General features: G+C 42.6%; 1 protein-coding gene across 1 annotated transcript in view; it reads left to right on the plus strand.

Annotated features, from left to right (window-relative positions):
• The first annotated feature begins 1538 nt into the window (after window positions 1-1538).
• The window catches only part of THRB (thyroid hormone receptor beta), a 440576-nt gene continuing 419457 nt past the window's right edge, over window positions 1539-22657 (plus strand). The window contains exon 1 of the mRNA XM_043968992.1: window positions 1539-1586. The gene's annotated coding sequence lies outside the window, so the exon portion shown is untranslated. The remainder of the gene's footprint in view (window positions 1587-22657) is intronic.

A 22657-nucleotide genomic window follows, 5' to 3' on the forward strand; every position in this document is an offset into this window, starting at 1 on the left:
GTTATGTAAATGTAGTTGTGGCAAGGGTAAGTGAGAAGAAGCAGACATTCTGGTTTAAGAGATTCCCTCACTTTCAGAAAGAAATGTTCTCCATATACATACAAGAGCTTTCAGGCACGCACGTTGGCTGCCTATGATTTTAAAATCCAGTATGGGGGCAGCCAGGTGGCACAGTGGATAGAGCACCGGTCCTGGAGTCAGGAGGACCTGAGTTCAAATTTGACCTCAGACACTTAACACTTACTAGTTGTGTGACCCTGGGCAAGTCACTTAACCCCAATTGCCTCACAAAAGAAAAAAAAAATTTTAAAAATCCAGTATGGGAATTCACTGCTGATCAAATGACAGTTTTGCCTCTCATATCATCCCATGCCTCCTTCTGGGTATGGTGGTCCTCCTATGGTTGCTTATTGTATCTCTCTCCTCTCCCATCCCTATAATCTCTCCCATGTTCCCTCCTCTTTCTTAACTTTTCTCTCTTCCATTCTCAATCATTCCCTTGGGTTTTAATCTCTTTCACACTTTGTTTTTCTCTATGGTATTCATTCTTTCTCTCCCTAGTATTGTCTTCCATTATCTCATTTTCTCTCTTTCATTTTCTCTCCCATCATCTCTCATTTTCCTTCAATTTTTTTAATCATTCTTTCTCATTCTTTTCCATTCTCACAAATAATCATTCCTTTTCTCTCATTTTCTCTCCCATCTTCCATCACTTTCATTCTTTTTTAAAAATAATTCTTTACACTTTTCTCTTCCATTCTCCCGTATTCATTGTCTTTTCTATTCTCACAGCTGTTCATTCTCCTCCCATTTTCATCCTCTCTCCTATTCTCTATTTCTGTCAGTCTTTTCCATTTCCTCTTTCATTCTCCATCATTCTTTCTCATTCTATTTCTGACTCTTATTCTCTCCCCCACTCTTCCTGTATTCCCTCACTTTCAGCAACTCACTCTACACCTCTACCACTTGGTCCCCCTTCCTCCTCTCATTCCCCCCATCCCCCTTGATGCTTTGCACCCTCTCCTCCTCTCCTCCCTGCCCCCCTCCCCTATTCCTTCCCCATCCATCCCCTTTGGTGTTTTACAACCCCTCTCCCTTCCCCTCTCCTCCATCTCCTTCTCCCCTCTCTTCCCCCTCTTCTCTCCCTTCCCCTGTCATCTCTCCCCCTTTCCTCTTCTCCCCTCCCTTCTCTCCTCATTCTCTCTCTTCCTCTCCCTTTCTCTCCCCACCCTCCCTTCTTCCCGCTTTCTTTTTCCCATCTCCCTTCCCATCGCTCCCCCTTGGTCTCCCTGTCCCCCTACCCAGGGCCTGCTGAGTTCCCCAGACTGGACAAGTCTGGCTCTCTCTCCCTCTCTCTCAAGTTACTCCCTGGCCCGGCCGTCGGGCGGTCTGTCCCTCGCCGCCTCTAGCCGCGCCAGCTGCGCTCGGGCCGGACTCCCCCGCCCTCCTCCCCCTCCCCCGCCCGCCCCCCTCCTTCCCTCCCTCTGGCCGGCCGGCCGGCCCGGGTCATTCCAGGACACGGCGCTCCTCGGGAGGAAGCCCAGCCTCGGGCGGCTCCAGCTCCCGGGCTCCCTCCAGCTGGTCAGGTGAGAGAGCGCCCCGAGCCGGCTCCGGCGGCCCCCCCTGCTCGGCGCCCGGAGCCGAGCCGAGCCGCCGCCGGCCCGAGTCCTCCCGGGCCGCCTCAGCGCCCGGGCCGCGGCTGCCTCTGCCCTCGGGGGCTAGGACAAGTAAATCCAGCCCGGGTCCGAGGCGAGGGGAGGGCGGGGCGAGGAGCCGCCGGGGGAGGAGGCGGAGAGGGCGGAAGGGCCGGACTCCGAGGGGACGGCGCTGCCGGTGACTTGCGAGACGGGCCGCACGGGCCCGGGAGGGGGAAGGGACGGCGCGGGGTGGGGGGCAGGCGGAGCCTCCCGAGCTGGAGGGGGCCCCGTACCCTCGGGGACCCCGGAGCGTCCAGGGAGGGGAGCGATCGCTGAGCCGGCTTTTAGCGGGGGATTCCCCGAGACAACTCCTCCAGCTCCAGGCGCTGAGGGCGGCGCGCTTGGGGTGCTCCCCTAAGCTCCGGGAAGGAGGGGGCCGGCAGGCGGGCACCGAGGGGGCCCCCTCTGCGGCGGAGCGCAAGGACCCCTGCAGAAAAAGGAACCTCAAGCCCAGCACCCTGTCCCTGGGAACCCGTAAACTAGGGCAGCCCCGAAGGGGCGCTTCATGGGGGGGAAGAGGGGGCAGAGAATGGGCCTAGGAGAGTGGACTTTTCTTTTCTTTTCTTTTCTTTTCTTTCCTTTCCTTTCCTTTTTTCTTTTCCTTTCCTTTTCTTTCTTTTTTCTTCTTTCCTTTTCTCTTCTCTTTTCTTCTCTTTTTTCCCTTTCTATCTTTTCCTTTCTGTTTTCCTTTCCTATTTCTTTCCTTTTCTCTTCTCTTCTTTTTTTCTTTCTATCTTTTCTTTTTTCCTTTCCTTTTCTTCCCTTTTCTCTTCTCTTCTGTTTTTGCTTTTTCCCCTTTCTATCTTTTCCTTTCCTTTTTTTTGTTTTTTTCTTTCTATCTTTCCTTTCTTTTTCCCTTGTTTTCCTTTCCTTTCTTTTTCTCTTCTCTTCTGTTTTTTTTTGTTTTTTCCTATCTTATTCTTTCTTTTTCCCTTCCCTTCCCTTCCCTTCCCTTCCCTTCCCTTCCCTTCCCTTCCCTTCCCTTCCCTTCCCTTCCCTTCCCTTCCCTTCCCTTCCCTTCCCTTCCTTTCCCTTGCCTTGCCTTGCCTTGCCTTGCCTTTGTTTCCCCTTCTTTCCTTCCTCATCCTCCCCTCCCTAGGAGCAACTCAAGGGGAAGTATTCTCTTCTCTGTCTGCCTCTGCTTTCCCTGCTGCTCATCTTTCCCTTGCCTTCGTCTTCCTCTGCACCTCAGGTTTCCGGACTCTATCTTCACCGTAATCACTTGATAGAGAGCCGCGAGTTAAGCCGCCAGCTCCCAAGCTCGAGTGTCGCTGGCTCTGCCTTCTCCCTCCCTCCCTCTCTCCCTCTGGTTTTCCTGCCTCTCCGTTTGCCATTTTCTTGCCTGCCCTCTACCCAAACTTCTAAATTAAGGCTGTTTAAAATACAAACAGCCTTCAGGTTAAGTGGATGACCCCCCCCCCCCCCAGTTAGGAAGTGTTGCTATGGGGGAGGGGGAAACCCCCATGGGAAATCCCCTGCTGCTTTGCTATTTCCCTGACCCTGAACTCTTGGTGACTTCCCAGCCAGGGAGTTTCCGCACACTATCAGATAATTATTAGTTATTAAGGCTCTCTCTGGGGTGTCGTAGTCTGCCAAGTGCTGGGCCACTTAACAGGTTTTTTAAAAACAACTTTATTCTTTCCAGTCCCCAGGAGAAGTGGTTTAGTGTTGTTGGTCCCATTTTATAAGCCAGGAAACTAAGGCATGAGGACAACAGGAACTTTCCCAAGGGCAAAAGTTCTCGAAGAAACAAAGATAGGACAAGGCAAAATGGGTGACGTTTGGCTTCTCAGTTTGGGTTAATTTCAACTCCAGCTTGGGTGCTTTATGCCATGGCAAGAGGTACCGAGGTCTTTTTAGGGCAGCTGCTCAAACTAACAGAACTTTTCTAGACCTGATCCCTCTTCCCACAACCTCCCAATAAAATCTAGTTGGGTGGCATCTCTTCGGGACCCTTCACCAGATTTCTAAGAGTGCTACTGGAACCACTGGGTGGAACTCCTGGGTGTTAGCAAGTGACTGAACCCTTCCCTCCCCATGGGTAATCTCTGTTCCTTTCTTTGGGGCCATGTGGAAATATGTGCTTGTCATAAGCCAAAGGAGTGACTAATGGTGGGACAATGTTGGGTACTTTGTTTGATGGCTTGGGGTATGACAATTTCCTAGGCTCATGCATAGATTTAGAGTTAGATGAGACCTCAGAGGTAATTTTGTTCTACCCCTTTATTTTACATGGGAGAAAACAGAAACCTAGAGTGGTTACTCAGTTTGCCCAAGGTCACCCAGGAAGTGAACATTTCTTCACTTTGTGTATGTCATGGACCCCTTTGGAAGTCTGGCAAAGTCTATGGGCCCCTTCTCAGAATAGTACTTTTAAATGCACAAAATAAAAGACATGAGATTACAACAGAAATTAATTATATTGAAATACAGCTGTCAAAGGCTTAAAAAACAAAACCAGGTTCATGGGTCTCAGGTTGAGAAACCCTCTAACTGATGGAGAATAGGACTTTTGATTCCATATTTAGCAATGTGATTAGGTATCTGAGAACAAGTCATACCTTTTCCCTTCAGATTAGGCAAAGGCTAGACAAACTTTTGAAACAGACAACATTTGTCTCTATCTTCACCCAACTTCTCCTGTTCTCCCCCTTTCAAAAGTATGACAAGGGGCAGCTAGGTGGTGCAGTGGGCCCCGGATTCAGGAGGACCTGAGTTTAAATTCAGCCTCAGAGACTTGACACTAGCTGTGTGACCCTGGGCAAGTCACTTAACCCCAATTGCCTCACACACACACACACAAAAGTACGCCAAAACCTTCTGACTTAGGCATTCTTTTAGAAAACATCTATTAAGTGTCTATGGTTTATTCCAGGCTCTGGGAATACAAAAATATAGTGAAAACTAGTCAAGGAGCTTACATTCTGCTGGGGCAGGTACACTGAGTATAAGATAATTGGAGGCAGAAGAGGACACTTAATGGGCAGTTTGGGCAAAAGTGTGGAGGTGGGAGAGAGAATGCTGCATTCTGGGCATTTCAAATAGGCCTAGTTTGGAACATAGAATGTGTGCAGGGCAATACAGTCTGTTCTGATCAATCCTTTTGTGTCAATAAAGTTTCTTAATAAGATATTTCTCCTAGGGGTATTTTAATTTTAAAACCACAAAGTTTGCAGTTGCTAAAATGGATCTGAAATTGTGGGTTTGGGGGCCAGAGAAGGACTGAGCTCCTCCATGACTCAGGAATAAGGCTGACCTAGATTTCGATTAGCTCACTCAGCTTGACTGTCATTCTATTAAAGGAGCATAATAATAAATATATTATGACATTGGATGCTCACTGACCTACCAGGATCCACCACTGTGCCTGCAGGTCCTTCTAATTTTCTATTTTAAAAAATGACATTAGGAGAGTTGGCATCTAAAAGTTCATTAAGGAAATGAATCGCATGGCACTTTGCACTTCACAACCTGTTTGTGGGTTATGATTTTCATTACACATTGCTCTTATTCCTCCAGAAACTCTGTCAAGGAAGACAATGCAGGTATTTCATAGATGAAAAAGTTTAGGCATAGAATTAAAGACAGCTTGTCCTTAAGGAGCTGGTTCCCAGAGAGGAGAGTGGACCAGGGACCTTGGATTTCTAGTTAATTTCAGCCAATCAACAAACACCTGTTAAATACCTACTTTGTGGCAAGCATTGTACTGGCCAGTAGGAATCATCAGATCATCCATGTAGAGCTAAAAGGGATATTAGACATAACAAAGTTCAACCTTCTGCTTTTATAGATGAAGAACTTGAGGTACACAGAGGGCTGAAGGTACTTGCCCAGGGTCACCCAACTAGCAATTTTTCAGGAGCAAGATTTGAACCCAGGATTATCTCGATTCTAAATCCAGTGTCATAACTGTTAGGCCAGACTGCATCTCAAAGACAAAAAATCCAACAGTCTCTGTTATCAAGGGGCTTACAGGCTACCAGACCAAACTTAGGTTTTGTTTTGTTTTTAATTTCCCTTAATTCACATTTTCATTTAGGTTCAGGATGTAGAAAATGGATTCTCAGATGAGTGTATCTATTACAAGATTGAGAAAGAGCGTCCACAAACTTTACTGAAATTTTCCCCTTGTTCAAATGGGGCATTGTTTCTGTTGATGTATTTTGAAACAGTCTACAATCATTAAGTACCTATCTCTGTATTTCGAAAAGCTTTGATGCTTTCTGGGATCCATGACCTCTCTGACATGGGTACTTTTTCCTTTGGCATAGATCGCAGCCCAGCCATGCATTCTCATCCTGAGAAAATCTTGCCTTTGTCTTTCCATAGCCCCCATAGAGGATCAGCTCACAAGACCTTCCTTGAAGTCCATAGTTACCGATTCAGCACAGTCTCTTTTTGTCTAGTCATTTAGCCAGTGATGACTGTATTGTCACCTACCCGGTATCACCAACTTTTCACAGGAACAGCAATGGAAACATCATCAAATACTTTGCTAAAATCTAGGCTACCTCTGTCTATAAGCTCCCCTTAAGCTGCCTGTTTAGTAACCCAACCAAAAAAAAGAGCTGAGGTTGGTCTGGTGTGACCTGGTTGTGATGAAGCCTTGCTGGCTCTTTGTGATTGCTGCTTCCCTTTCTAAATGTTTACTAACCATCTCTTTAATAATTTGTCCTAGGATATTGCCAGGAATCGAAGGGAAACTCACTGACTTGTAGCTGGCAGTCGCCATATTCTTCCCTTTTTTGAAAACCAGGACAGCATTTTCCCTTCTCCAGTCCCACGCTGCTTCTTCCTTTCTTCCTTTCAGAGAACACTAACGGTTCAACAATCATGTCTGTACTTCATACAGAATTTAGTACATCTGGGCCTCATGGCTTGAACTCTTCAAGGGAAGCAAGGTTCTCCCTTAGGACCTACCTAATCAGTTGAGTATATTTGAAAAGTAAACATTCCGTATGATAGCCTATGGCATTTGTGATGGCAAGCCAGCAAGGCTTCATCACAAATGATGGCAAACAGAAATTATTAAACCCAGATAAATTCTTTTCAGGCAGCAAATAGTGGACTTACTGAGCCCACACCTCCCCACTGTCATTCTCTCCCCAGCTTGGCTATCCTACCATATGTATTTTCCTTAAGCTATCCAGTTATTCTTTCAGCAAATACTTATTGAACATCTCCTGTGTACTTATCACTATACTGGGCAGATAGGTGGTGCAGCAGATAGAGCACTGGCCCTGGAGTCAGGAGGACCTGAGTTCAAATCTGGCCTCAGATACTTGATACTTACTAACTGTCTACCCTGGACAAGTCACTTAATTCCAGTTGCCTCAAACATCTGGGGCCATCTCCAGTCGTCCTGGTGTATATCTTGCCACTGGAACCAGATGGCTCTGGAGGAGAAAGTGAGGCTGGTGACTTTGCACAGCCCTGCCTCACTTAAATCCAATTCACTGCAAGTCCTGACATCACCTGATATCATGGTCCTTTTCAAGAAAAAAAGGAGAAATGACAACCACTATACTAAGTGCCATGTGGGTATACTAATACTGGGCAGTCAGGTGACTCCATAGTGCAAAAAGAACACCAGGCTTGGAGTCAGAAAGACTCCTCTTGCTGAGTTCAAATCCAGCCTCATACACATACACCCTGCATACACAAGTTTCCTCATCTGTAAAATGAACTGGAGAAGGAAATGTCAAACCACTCCAGAATCTTTGCCAAGAAAACCCCAAATGGGGTTTCAGTCAGACATGACTGAAAAATCAGGGAAAATGGTCACTAATAATAACAGCAAGCATTTACTAGCATCTAGTGTGTATCAGGTACTGTACCAAGTGCTTTGCAATTATTATCCCACTTGATCCTTACAATAGCCCTAGGAGGAGATGCTATTATTATTCCCATTTTACAGTTGAGGAAATTGAGGCAGACAGAGGCTAAGTACTAAGATCACATCACTAGTAAATGTCTGAGGCCAGATTTGAACTCAGGTCTTCCTGACTCCCAGCCTAGCGCTCTAACCACTGTGCCACCTAACTAAAAATATGGGCATAGCCCTTGTTCTCTAGGGATTTAAAATCTCATTCAGAGTAAAATGTGAATTAGAGCCAGAGAGGAGTTTAGAGGTTATCTAGTGGAATGAGGAAACAGAGGCCTGGAGAGTTGAATTAGCCCAAGATCCTATAGTTAATAAATGGCATGGTAGGTGTCAGAATTTGGACCCAGGTACATTGGCTCCAAAGCCAGAGTTCATTCCTTGAGCAGCCCTCACCTGAAAAAGTGTATTCAGGGTCTATGCTTACTCAGGCCTTTTCCATCTCTAAGCTTCTATAATTTAATTCCCAATTTCCTGATGCTAAGGACTTTAGGACTTTGGGATTTAATCAACTCGGGAAACTCCCAGATGAGGAAAATCCTTCTATCAAAGCCATTTAGCACCTTCTCAGCAGTTCAGAGTCTTAGAGAATTGTCTCAGACACAGAGGGGTTAAGTGACCTTGCAGCCAGTAAAGACCAGAGGGTCAGAGGTCAGACTTGAGTTCTGGTCTTCCTGGTTCCAAAGCCAGCTGTCTAATATCCTATGGTTCCTTCATCTATCTGAGACCCCAAAAAAGAAAATGTTGACTACATTTGACTTAAAATAAATGTGTAAATTTAATTTGCTGTAAATCTTTCTTAATCTATTGTTATGATTCTTTTATTTGAAGTCGTCTTAAATGAATATCAATGGAACTTTCTTTGTGCTTCTGTTTTTCAGAGGAAGAAGGAGTGTTTAGTAAAATAAAATTGATTGAATTCAGCATGTATTGAATGTCTCCTGTGTGCCAAGGATTGGAATGCTAGGCTCTAGGGTGGGGAAGACGGATTAAAAATTTAGAAAAGACATTGTCTCTGACCTTGCGGACCTCAGTTTAAAAGCTAACCTATATGTTATCATTTGGACCACCACAGATGGAATGATTAGAAAAGTAACAAGCAGGGGCAGCTAGGTGGCATAGTGGATAAAGCACCAGCCCTGGATTCAAGAGTACCTGAGTTCGAATGTGACCTCAAACACTTGACACTTACTAGCTGTGTGACCCTGGGCAAGTCACTTAACCCCCATTGCCCTACAAAAAAAGAAAAAAAGAAAAGAAAAGTAACAAGTATATGTAATATTTCCACTTTGGGGAATCATTAACAAGTACAATTACCTTTCAACTATATGACTATTTCAAGTGAGTAATAAAAGTAACAAGTATAATGAAAATCCTCAGATCATCCAATAGTTAGTCAATAAGCATCTATTAAATACCAACTGTATACCAGGCACTTTGTTAAGTGTGGGGATATAAAGAAACGCAAAGATAGTCCATGTTCTCAAAGAGCTCAGGTTCTACTGGGGGAAATGACACAAAGACAACTATGCACAAACAAGAAATAATCAACAGAGTAAAGGCACCAACCTTTAAGGGGATCAGGAAAGACTTTCTGTAGAAGGTGGGTTTTTAGCTAGGATTTGATAGAAGCCAGTAGGGGAAAGTAAAGAGGGAGAGCAATCCAGGCATGCATGACAGCCAGTGAAGGAACCTGGAGCCGGGAGATAGAGTATCTTGTGTGAGGGGCCAAAAGGAGGCCAGTATCGTAGGATCTCAGAGTATTTGGGGAGAAAGTGTGTAAGGTGGAGGGTCGGTTGTAAAGGGCATTGAATGTCAAAGAATTTCCTATTTGATACTGGAGATGATAGGGAGCCACGAGATGATAGGGAGCCACTTGAGTTCATTGAGGGAAGTGGGGACATGGTCAGACCTGCACCTAAGGAAGTTCGTTTTAGCAGCTGATTGAAGGATGGACCAGAGACATATGGCAGGGAGATAATGTCTATTGTAGTTTTCCAACAGGAAGTGATGAGGGTTAGGGTGAGGGTGAGGATTAGGGTTAGGGTTAGAAGGTCCTGAAAAATATTTCACTCACCCATTTTCTCTCAATTATATGTCATTTTATAGCTTTTTTTTCAATTTCCTATAAGCTTTTTAGGAGCTTTAGGGTGCTCTATATTTATCTTCTTAGTTTATATTGTAATTACTTTCTAAAACTTTCTGATTTTACTTAACATAATTGGACATTTCCAAGGGCTGATGACACAAAATAAGGTTGGCACCAGTTTTTTATCGATGATTAATGAAATCTTATGATAAGCCCTTTAAGGGGAACAAAAGTAAAGATTTGAAAATATAAACATTCTAAGAACTTTGTTTTATTGATGAACTTGATTTCTTGGAAAGGCAAGTTTGGTTGTATGATTAGCAGGCTGCAGGACCAATTCATCTTTAGAGGTATTCTTACCCTATCTACCCAAAGATGGGGAGCATGGAGCATCATGTCCTCTCAAGTTTTCTTTGGATGCTTCATCATGATGTAGTGGTCACTCTGGATGTTTTAGCTTGCTGGAAAGGCTTTGGTCCCCTTCAAATATAAATACCCATCATCACCATGGCTCTGTCCTTGCCCCACTCCCCTTGGTGATTTCATCCATCAGTTATAACTCAAATATATTTGCAAACCTTACACTCTGTAAATATGAATTGTGATGCTGATGTTACAGGTGACTCCTTAATGGGCTTTCTCAGGCACTAGCTGTGTGACCCTGGTAAAGTCATACATCCTTTCTCACATCAATTTCCTCATCTTTAAAATTAAGATAATAATGGCATCTAACTCTTAGGAATGTCCTGAAGATCAAATGGGATAGTAGTTGTAAAGTGCTTTGAAAACCTTATAATGCTATATAGAAGTTAGCTAGCAGCATCAGCAGCAGAAGTATTATTTTCCCATCCCCCCGATTCTAGGCTTGCATTTCCAGCTGCTGTGTGCAGGGTGTACTACCAACCCCTCAGACTTAATGTGCCCCAAAGTGATGTCCTCTTCTTCCCCATTAGCCCCCTTCGGCCAAAGTCCATAGTTTTAATGAGAGTACCAGCATCCTCTGGGTAACCCAAGCCCCCAACTTAGAACTCATCATTCACTCTTCCCTCTCCATTATTTCCTGTGCTCAATCAGTGGTCATTTCCTACTCATTTGTCCTCCATGATACCTCTCCTGTTCATCTCCTCTTTTCTTCTCAGGCCGACACCACCCTCCTCCAGATCCTCAGGAATTTTCCCCCTGGACAATTGTAATCATGCCCTAAATGGTCTCCCTGCTTTTCTTTCTCTTTTCCAGTCCATTATTCACAGAGCTTCCCGAATACCCTTTTTCTTGTATCCCCTACATTGGAATCACTGATATCCAAGGACATTATTCCCTCCTGAGTAGAATAGTTCATAGCACCCCTCCCAGGAATGCCCTCATACTGAAGAGGCAGGATGGATTTGGAGTTAGGGTGACCTAGGTTCACATCCTACCACAGACATTTACTAGCTGTGTTACCCTGAGTAAGTCACTTAACCTTGGTAAGCCTCAGGTTCTTCATCTATAAAATGAAGGGCTTGCACAAAATGACCTCTAAATTCCCTTCTAATTTTAAATCTATGAACCTATTAGCCTAGGAGCCTATCATCTGACCAAAATTAATCCCCCTCAGTGTTCCTACAGTCAAGAAGACCCAAATTCAAATCCACCTCAGATGTTTACTTGCTTTATGGGCAAGCCACTTAACCTTTGTCTGCCTCAGTTTCCTCAACTGTAAAATGAAGATAATACTAGCACCTACCTCCCAGGGTGGTCATGAAGAACAAATGAGATAATATTTTTATATGCTTAGCACAGTGCCTGCCACTGTGTAAGTGCTTAATAAATGTTTGTTCTCCTTTCCTGACCCTTCACAAAAACTTTCAGTGGCTCCCTATTTCTTCTGATAAAATACACACTCCTTAACTAGGCATCTAAGGTCCACTATAATCTGACTCCAGACTTCCTTCAAAGCCTTATTTCAAAGCATGCCCCCTTTCAATCTCTCCATATTTGTTTTTTCTTTTTTTGGGGGGGGGGTTATGGGGCAGTGGGGGTTGAGCGACTTGCCCAGGGTCACACAGTGTCAGAGGTCAGATTTGAACTCATGTCTTCCTGACTGTGAGGCCTAGCATTCTATCCTATTGCTAACTGGGCTGCAATGAATAGCACAATAGTCTGCAATTCATGAGAAACCACTGGACATTGGTAAACATTTAAGATATACACTGAACTTAATACCTTGATATGGAGACAGATTTGGGGTACTGAATATCAAGCCTGATTTTGTAGATTCCTAGAGATGAAATTAAGCAGAAGGGGATGACTGTCCGTCCCATTTTTAATAATGTACTTAAATTTAGAACTCCAAATGTCTACACTTGCCAGTAGGCACACTTCTAGGGTCCCATGCATTGAAGACATGCAGCTGTGTTTATCCATTTATTTAGATTCCCTTTTGCATATTCAAGTAAATGAGCTACATGGTTCAATCACAATTCTCTCATTTCCCCCTTTTTTATACAAAAAAAAAAAATCAAAGCTGATAACTATCCAGCATTATGGCTGACTCTCTAAAAATACAAAAATCAGGAAATTGAACATTATAGTCCCACAGTAATCACGAATCTGTCCCTTTTCCCATTCTAAAAAGTTTGCAATGAAAATTAAACTATGACATTTGTGGAAATCCAATCGTATAGATAAGGGTTTTTTTTCCTTTTATTGTTGAAAGGAACCATCTAGTTCTGGACATATCCACACATATGCCCACACACACACACACACACACACACACACACACACACACATACATACATAGGCACACATACACACCTATCATTTGGGGGTTTATCCTTTGAAGATAGAATTCTGTGCAATATATTGTTACATTCAATTCCTCTATGCCATTTTCTTTACAGGGTCTTTATATGAAGTATAAGTCCATTTCTGATACTCTCCAATTGTTAGTACCCACCCCAAAACTCTGCATTTATTTGGTACATGTTTTGCATTGATTTATCTATGTTCATTCTGGGTCCTCTCCCAACTCCCCATCAGACTGAAAACCCACTAAGGCAGAAATGAGTTTGCTTTTTATCTTTGTATCCTCAATCCAACCCAGAGATTAGCCCATTGTAGGTAATTAATGGGACCATAAATTTAAGGCTGGAGAGAGCCTTAGAGGCTGTTGAATGCAAACCCTTTACAAATGAGAGAACTGAGGCCTAAGGAGATTGAGTGACTTTTCCCAAGGTGACATAAACCACAAGCATCCAATGTAAGATTGGAACACAAATGCTCTGACTCCAGAACCAACATTCTTTCCACTGTACCATGATAACCTCTCAACCGTTCCTTTTACAAATGAGGAAACTGAAGTCTGGAAAGGTTTAATTACTTACCCAAGGTCATCCAACTAGCAAGTATATGAGCCAAGCTAAATGTTTGTTGAATTAAGTTGAATTCACAATTTGGTATTATTAATAATAATAATAACAGCAACAATAATAATTTTATATAGTATTTTAAGGCTGGCAAAATACTTTGCAAATATTATTTAATTTGATCTTCCCAGCAATCATTGGAGTTGGGTGTTCTTATTATCCTCATTTTATAGATGAGGAAACTGAGGCAGAGGTTAAGTGACTTGGTCAAAGTCATATAGCTACTAAGTGTCTGAGGCTGAATATGAGCTTGGGTCTTCCTTTTAAGATTATATGAGGGTATTTATTGAGTACTCTGGCAGGTGCTTAAATATTTGTTAAGTACCCTGGAAGTATGTCTGGCAAAGCACTGAGATAAATGTTAAGAATTAGAAAAAGTGTGAAACAGTCCTTGCCTTCATGCACCTTACGTTCTGCTGAGGAATCTGATGTATCCACAGATGAGTAAAAGCAAATTTATAAAAAATATCCAGAGGGAGCCAGCCCTAACTGGAGGGATTGGGGAAGCCTTGGATAAAGGGTGGGACCTGGGCTGAATTTTGAAGGATGCTAGGAGCATTCCAACATGGAATATTGTGCAAAGTCAATGAGCTGAAAATGGAGAGGCATGGGATGAAATGTTACATGCCTGGAATAGCCACAAACCAGTTTGAATAGGCAACAGATCAGGAAGAGGATTCTTGGGGGGGGGGGTTGCCCAGGAATTGGAAATACATGGATTCATTCATTGATTATATGATTTATTCCACATTCCATTAAACCCCAATTCAGTCCTCTGTCTACTACACCTTTGCTACCTCTGACCCTCTGTGACCCTCTGACCCTTCTAGTATAGGGTAGTGACACCTCACTTAGCCAGTAGAACTCTGGACTTGGGTTTCCATCCCTGCACTGATCTTCATCATCACTTCCCTGGATTTGTTGCCTCAGCTATAAAATGAAGGAATGGGTTGGATGGCCCATAAGTTTCTTTCCAGGTCTACATCCCAGGAATCTATAAGATGTTTCTTAAATGAATGTGAACTAGGGTAGCTAGGTGGCACAGTGGATAGAGCACTGGCCCTGGAGTCAGGAGGACCTGAGTTCAAATCCAGCCTCAGATACTTGACACTTACTAGCTGTGTGACCCTGGGCAAGTCACTTAACCCTCATTGCCCTCCCCCCCCCCCAATTAAATGAACAGGAACAAATCATGCAGATCATGATGTCCACTTCTTCAAAGGTCAGTGCTTTAATTTAACCTTTTCTGATGATGATGAAGGTTTCCTTGCCAGATACTGGAGGGGCTTGCCATTTCCTTCTCCAGATCAGTTTACAGGTGAGGAAACTGAGGCAAACAAGGTTAAATGACTTGCCCAGGGCCACATAGCTAGTGTCTGAGGCCAGATTTGAATTCGGGTCTTCCTTACTTCAGACCCAGTGCTCTATCTACTGAGCCACCTAGCTGACTGATAATAGTAATTAACAACAACAACTAGCATTTACAAACTTTCTCATTTGGGGTTCACAACAACCCTGTGAATTAGGCTCTATTATTATCCCATTTTACAGATAAAGAATTGGAGACCCAGAATACTTAGGTAACTTGCCCAGGCTCACACAGCTAATAAGTATCAGAGGCAGCATTTGAACTTGTATCTTGCTGATTACAACTCTGGCACTTTACCCATTGCCCCAAGCTCCCTCAGGATTTCCTTGATAGAAATCTTTCTACAATGTTACAAATTTCCCTCGCTTTTTAAAAAGAAGATATTGAGCATAATCTAAAATAATTTTTCTGATTCCTAAGGATTATTGTAAGTATCCATTAATGTATTCTGAATATAACACTGTATATGCTATATTTATAAGCATTCATTTCTGTTTTATGGGGCAGCTAGATGGCACAGTGGATAGAGCCCTGGCTCTGGAATCAAGAGGACCTGAGTTCAAATCTCATCGCATACACTTACTAGCTGTGTGGCCCTGGTCAAGTCACTTAACCCCAATTGCCTTTAAAACAAAAAAACAACCAAGGCCATGATGTATATCTTGTCACTGGACTCAGATGCTCTGGAGGAGAGAGGGAGGTTGGTGACTTTGCACAGCCCTCCCTCACTTAAATCCAATTCACTACAAGTCATGACACCTCCCAATGTCACGGTCCTCTTATAGAACAAAGAGCAAATGGCCACTGTGTTCTGTATTACAGAGTATAATATACAACACAATAATCTGCTTTTTAGTTTTTGTTGCCTCCTCAGGTGGCATTTACCCAGGAAAACGTAAAGTCCTTGGGGGAAGAGACAATTTCATTTTTAACCATCTCCCTAATGTCTATCATATGTAATAGGTGCTTAAATGCACGTTTGTCACTTGATAGATTATTAGATATTCCATGTCCTACTTAATCTTTCCTCTTGTGCCTTATTGACACCCACAGGTGATATAGAAGTCTAACACTTTTGCCAACTTGTTGAGATGAATTGTCCACCCCAGTGTCATTGCTATCATTTGGCCTGAATTGCCTATCGGCTGTAGAATGAGACCCCAGAACACTGTATCTGTTAAGACATATGTGCAAAATTAAAGTGCATAGGTACTGAGTCACCTCTTCTGGGGGAAGGTTAGTTCTCTCTGGAGGCTGTTGTGGATGTTCCGGGGCTTCCCCCCTTTCTGTTTTCCAGCCGTTTTCCGAACCTTACAGTGACTGGAAGCTAGATATGCCCACACAAGTGGGGCAACCTTCCTATTATTTGAATTGTACCTCCCCCATCCATTCTCCTCAGCCTTTCGTGTTTGTGTGGGCGCTGCTCCTTATTTCCCTGAAATCCCTCATCTGCTGACTGACATACACAATGCTTTCTGCAAGCAGGCACAAAGTAGAATCGTATGACGGAATATTTTCCGCACTGTCATAACAGGGTATTCGATTCAGTGTGATTACCAGCCTACTGGGGAGCAGGGCACAGTCTGTGTATATCTCCAGGCCTTCGGCTGGCGTTTGCTATTGCCATGGAGACAGCATAATGACAGACAGGAAGCAAGAAACTGCGACTTACTTTAAATAGAAAGAAGTTCAGAGCAAAGGCAAAATCAATCCTTCCGAGCATTTTACGAACCTTCCTTCTGCGGTGACTTCTGAAGTAAGCTGTGCAGGGCCCCCCAGGATGTCTCTCTCATCACAGACAAGCGTCTGATCTGCCATTGTCTTCCACCCTGGCTACCAGGTGATGAAGACATCTCACTAGTTTCTGGGAACTCTTGAGATTTCTTATTTGTCTTCCTAAGCAATTACTACTCCATTACCCATTAGGGCAAGTTTGCAACAGAAAATCTGTGTCAGAAATTGAAAAAACTACATCGGATATTCAAAGCATTAAGCATTTATTAAATCCCTACTATATGCCAAGCACTGTGCAAGGTTAAATACAAGTCATAAAATCATAGATTTAAAGCTTGAAGGGACATTAAAGACTGTTGAATTCAGACTCCTTGTTTTACAAATGAGGAAACTGAGGCACAGAGATGAAGTCAGTCAATAAACATTTATTAAACTCCTGTTGTGTGCCAGGAAAAAGATAGTACCTGCCCTCAAGAAGCTTATAATCTAATTGATTTGTCTGAGTTCACACAGGTTAGAAGGAGAGAGAGCACAGATACTTGGAGTAGGAAAGGTCAAGAAAAATGGCTGAGAGGGGATGTCTCCCAAGGCCCCAGCAATAGAAACAGGGGCACCAGGCCTTTTAATGATATCTATCACATTTTCCCCACAGCCCCTTTAGCCTGATGAAGCTATTTTGAACCAAACACATTCTGAAGAGATGTATTGTTTATAGATTGTAATATTTCTATTAACTGAAAGATGGATGCAGCAGGAGAAAGAGGATTGGATTGGAAAACATACCTGCCTTAGTTCATCCTCAGTAAAAATACACAGGAGGGATCCCGGTGAGATTATAGATATATAATATTATTATATATTTTTATTTTCTCTGGGGAATATCACCTTTAATATTTTCTATTTGTTAAATCTCTTCATTAAATTTTTTGAATTTTTGTTCTAATTAGCATGCATTTTGTCTCCCTCGCATTTCTCCCATATTCAAACTGAAAAAAAGAAAAAAGGAAACACAAATATTTGTAACAAATATGCATAATCAAGCAAAACAAATATCTAAAAATGTGTATCTCATTCTGTAGCCTTAGTCCATCACCTCTCAATTAGGAGGTGAGTAATCTGCTTTATCAGTTCTCTGGAGTTGTAGTTGGTCATTGCACTAATTAGTTTTAAAGTCCTTCAGTGTTATTACAAAATTGATATGGTAGAAATTGTTCTGGTTCTACTCACTTCACTATACATTAGTTAATGTGTCTTTTCAGGTTTCTTGAAAACCATTCATCTTTTCTTATGATGTAATATTCTTCCATTATATTTATATATCATAATTTGTTCATCCATTCCCCAACTGATATGTGCTTCCTTAGTTTCCAGTGTTTTTGCTTTAAATTTTAGTGGCCATTCAAGTGCTAAATAACAGAACACTGAATGATGAATAATTAGTAAGATCCACTGTTTTCAAGTTTATACCATTGTCCACTAATATTCCACACTGATGTGGCCTGAAGGTGGCCCTGAATTCTCAAAGGCGATGGCAGAAGAAAACACCAAAATAAAACCTCCATCAGGCCAAGAAAAGCTTCAAGTGCCTGCCTGGTGACAAATTGTATATTGTCTTTAAGCTCAGCCTTAATAAGTTAGTGGAAGCGAACCCATTGCCAGATTGGCTGAGAAGACCTGAACATTTTTTCCACGATGACTATGAATCTATCTACTCGATTATTGAGCTCTCTGTTGATCAAGAGAGAACTGGCACCATCTTAATGATCCTGGAGGTATTGGAAGATGCTGCATGTGGCAACCTTCCCATTGATTCATGATGGGCACATTCATAGTCCTTGGGCCATATGGGTAGACACCGGGACATTTATAATCAAATCCTTATTTTCCCATTTGGCTTTTCTTTTCCCTAAGAGGCAGAGATTACCATATGTCTTGCTTTCAAATCTCCAAGGCCTACAACAACTACTGCCATGTAGTTAGGTTTTGCTGTTGTTGTCATCGTTGTGATCACCAGTGCCTACCACAGGTCCTGGGACGTAATAGTCATGCGATAGATGCTTGTTGATTGACTGCTAGATGTTTATTGAACTGGATGGATTTTTATTTCTCTTCGAGGGAGAGCAGGGAAAGGTTTTGATCAAACTAGTTCATCTTGTAGATTAAGATAGCTAGAACTCATGATAGAAACAGGAGACATTTACAAACTCCATTCTTTTTCTCAATTTTGCTACAAGAGGACTGGAGTATACGGCTGCCGGTACTCCCGGCTCCCCACCTGAAAAGGAATCATTTACCAGTGATGAAAACTCAGGTTTCTGTTGTGTTTTATAAATAATAATAATAGTAATAATGACACCGATTTAATGACTTCCTACATTTTATTGCTCCCCAGCACCTACACTTAGTAATGTTTCCCTCTTCTCCAAGAGAGTCACCTGTTATAATGAAGAATAAGAAGTAAAAGTAGTTCATCAAAACTAACCAACAGGGGGCGCTGCAGTGGATAGAGCGCCGGCCCTGGAGTCAGGAGGACCTGAGTTCAAATCCGGCCTCAGACACTTGACACTTACTAGCTGTGTGGCCCTGGGCAAGTCACTTAACCCCTATTGTCTCACCAAAAAACAAACAAACAAACCCAAAATAAAACAAACAAAAAAACCCCTAACCAACAGAACAAAAAAGTGTGATATTATACTCAGTGCTCTACACCTTTAGCCCCTACTCCTCACCTCTACAGAGATGCTAAGTGAGCTGGCCAAGAATTATGTCTTCAGTATTGATGTCAACTAAAGAATTGAGACCATTTGAAATTTGAAAATACGCATAGTTTGGTTTGAACATCAATCACCAGGAAGCGGGAACCCAGTGGGGACAAGAGAAGGGTATACCTACAGATCAGTAACTCGAAGGACTATTTAAAATTAAAAGAAACCTTTGCCTATAGTACATTATTATACAAGAACTGAGCCCTCATTAAGAGGCCTTACTCAACAGAGTGTTATTATTGCCTTGGATCCTAAAAGCTATATCATTTTAATGACTAAGAAATATTTCTAAAGTACAAGTTCTAAGTCTTTTCTTAGGTCACCTCTCCTATAATAAATCACATTAGTTTGTTACTTGATGCCAACTAGTCTTGTTATATAATATACATAACTTTAACATTATATTAGGAAAGTATTACAAAACAATAGTCTCAAAATTTGGTCTTTCTTTTCCTGACTGCAATTAAGTGTGATCTTAAACTTCAGAAAGTAAACACATGTTGAAGGCTCTAAAGTTTGCAAAATGCAATATATATACATATATATGTGTGTGTATAATATATGTAGGTATGCATGTATGTATGTATTATATATGTATGTATATATTTGTTGTTGTTATTAAGATCTGTTAGATCTCATTAAGATCTATGATCTATTGTCATATCAACTTCATAGAAGTATTTCATTGTTGCAAAATCATTCAGAATGACAATGGGGATGGGATAGAACAAAATGAAACAATTGATGTTTTCACAAATGGAGGCCATTTCTCATATCTAAAGTTCAGAAGCAAACAGCCTGTGGATGTATCCAGCTCTACTCCCTTCCTTGGGTCCTGGTCCTTTCCAGAGCTGCATATGGCATATTATCGAAAGTGTAGTTAAGACAGTGTCATCCCCTCCCTCACAAACCTCTCCTCCTTGAAAAAACTCCTGTGACTTCCTGTACCCAGCAGGATAAAATAGAAAGTGCTTTGTTTGGCATTTAGAACTCTTCCCAACCTGACTCCTTCCAACTGTTCATCTTCCTACGCTTTACAACCATCCATGCCTTCTGTGATCTAGCCAGACTAAGCAATTTACTGTTCCTCAGATACAACATCCCATCTCCCATCTCCATGCTTTTGCAATGGCTGTGTCCCCTGGGCCTGGAATTCAATCCCTTCTTACCTCTGCTTCTTGGAATCTCTGGCTTCTTTCAAAACTTAGCTCAAATCCCATCCTCTGCAGGAGGCCTCTTCTGGTTCCCTATATGCTAAAGTCATGCCACCTAATGTTATCATCCATCTATTCTGTATAAATCTTGTATGTACAGCCTGGAGTCAGGAAACTCATATTCCTGAGTTCAAATCTGGCCTCAGACACTTACTAGCTGTGTGACCTTGGACAAGTCACTTAACCCTGCTTGCCTCAGTGTCCTCATCTGTCAAATGAGCTGGAGAAGAAAATAGCCAACCACTGCAGTGTTATTGCCAAGAAAACCCCAAGTGGGGTCACAGAGAATCAGGCACTTCTGAAAAGACTAAATAACAACAAAAAACTATTTAGATGATGTTTATGTTCAGTGTTTGAATATAAGTTACTTAAGGGAAGATATTGTTACTGACTTTCTTGGTAATCTAATCCTTATTACAGTGCCTGGTATTTAGTAAGTGCTTAATAAATGTCTTTCAATTCATTGATTGATTCTGTCATTGTTTAAAATCCAGTGGAGATCAGCGAACCACAAATGCTGAAACAGATGATAGAAATATCCACCCCCAGGAGTACATAAGGTCCTTGTGGGAAGGTAGTCTTGTTTTTTGCATTATGTCCCCAGTATCTGACAAATAGTAGTGGGTGCTTATTTATTAAGCTTACTGAATTTCATTAAAGAAATGCCCGGGGGCAGCTAGATGGCACAGTGGTTAAAGCACCGGCCCTGAATTCAGGAGTACCTAAGTTCAAATCCGGCCTCAGACACTTGACAGTTACTAGCTGTGTGACCCTGGGCAAGTCACTTAACCCCCATTGCCTACAAAAAAAAAAAAAAGAAAAAAGAAATGCCCGGGGGCAGCTAGATGGAGCACTGGATAAAGCACCGGCCCTGGATTCAGGAGGACCTGAGTTCAAATCCAGCCTCAGACACTTGACACTTAACAAGTTGTGTGACCCTGGGCAAGTCACTTAACCCTCGTTGCCCGGCCAAAAAGAAAATGCCCAACACCCGGTAGGGTATTAGGTAGTCAATGGGTACTTAGTAAAGACTTTTAAATTAATTGACTGATTTAATTTAATTTAGGAGGCATTATTCAGAACCTACTATGTGATAGATCCTGGGGATGCAAAATAAAAACCAAAACAAGCTCTGCCCACAGGGAACCTACATTCTGCTGCTTTTAAAAAAAAGCCACTGCCTAGTTCTTTTGATTTCTCCATGAAATGGTCAATCCCCCATATTCAGTCTTATGCCTGAGCCTACATGCAGTGTGACATGGTAGTATGTTATTTGACCCATGGGGATTTGGCCAGATTGTTCATGTGGCCTGCAATGAAGCAAGCCTAAGAGTGCAGTCCTGGCCAAGACTGCTATGAAACCCTCCAATCACCAAGAAATATTGTGCTGTATTTTCCAACGTGGGTGCTTGAAGCAGCCGATGATGAGCCCTTGTTTCTTCTAGATACAGAACATTCTTTCAGGGTGGTAGCAAATCAGAAATGGTCTGGAATCTTTCCAGGACTCCTGAAACCTTAAGGAAGTGGAGCAATGTGGGCCTCTTTGAAGGTGTTGCACCAGCCCAAGCATTTGGGAGTGGCCTGTGAATGTCCCGATTTAAAACCTCCCTTTCCCACAAGTTTGCTTAGCATGTGTCTTCCAATCCTCTGTGTCTTCTCTAACTTACATAAGGTGAATTGTTCATTGGCTAGTCCATGAGGAGATATGCAAGGGGTTAGATGGGGGGTAGTATTCCAATACAGTTTTATCATTATTGTTCAAAATGATGATCAATTTGGGCTGGAATTCCTCTCCTATTCCCAATTTGATTGATTAAGTTCATTCAAACAGAAAGCGCATTTCCTTCCTCTCTCTTGCCTCCCCATCTTGTTCCCCGCCTCTCTTCCTTCCTCCCTTCCTTCTTGCCGACCTCCCTCCTTTCTTTCCTCTCTCCCTCCTTTTCTCTCTCTTTCCTTTTCTCCCTCCTTCTTTTCCTCTCTCCCTCTATCCTTCCTTCTCTCCCTCTTTCCTTTCCTCTTTCTTCCTCCCTCCCTCCCTTCTCCTGTTCCTTCCTCCTTCCTTTCCTCTCTCCCTTCCTTTCTTCTCTCCCTCCATCTTTCCCACCCTCGCCTATTTTCTCTTTTCCTTCTCCCTTCTTCCTTTCCTTATTCCCTTCCCTTGCCTTCTCTTCCTCCATGGAATCCTCCCCTAAAACAAAGCAGACAGTAACTGACATGATGATATGGGTGACGATCAACCATCAGCAAACACAGCAATAGTCATCTTGGCATCTATAATCTCTACCTCTCTCCAGCTCAATGCCCCCCTTACCCTACTAAGAAATTGGGCAGGGGTCTGTTTCATCATCTCTCCTCAGGGACAGAGATCCATCATTGTCTTTAATGTGGATTGAGCTATTTTGTTGTGGTATTTTCATCTTCATTAGTACCGTTCCAGCACATGAGTTTCTCCTGGTTCACATCCTTCAGTGTGCATCCTATTCCTCTGAACCCCTCGT

The sequence above is a fragment of the Dromiciops gliroides genome, chromosome 5 (genome assembly GCF_019393635.1).
Source record: "Dromiciops gliroides isolate mDroGli1 chromosome 5, mDroGli1.pri, whole genome shotgun sequence".
Taxonomy (NCBI): domain Eukaryota; kingdom Metazoa; phylum Chordata; class Mammalia; order Microbiotheria; family Microbiotheriidae; genus Dromiciops; species Dromiciops gliroides.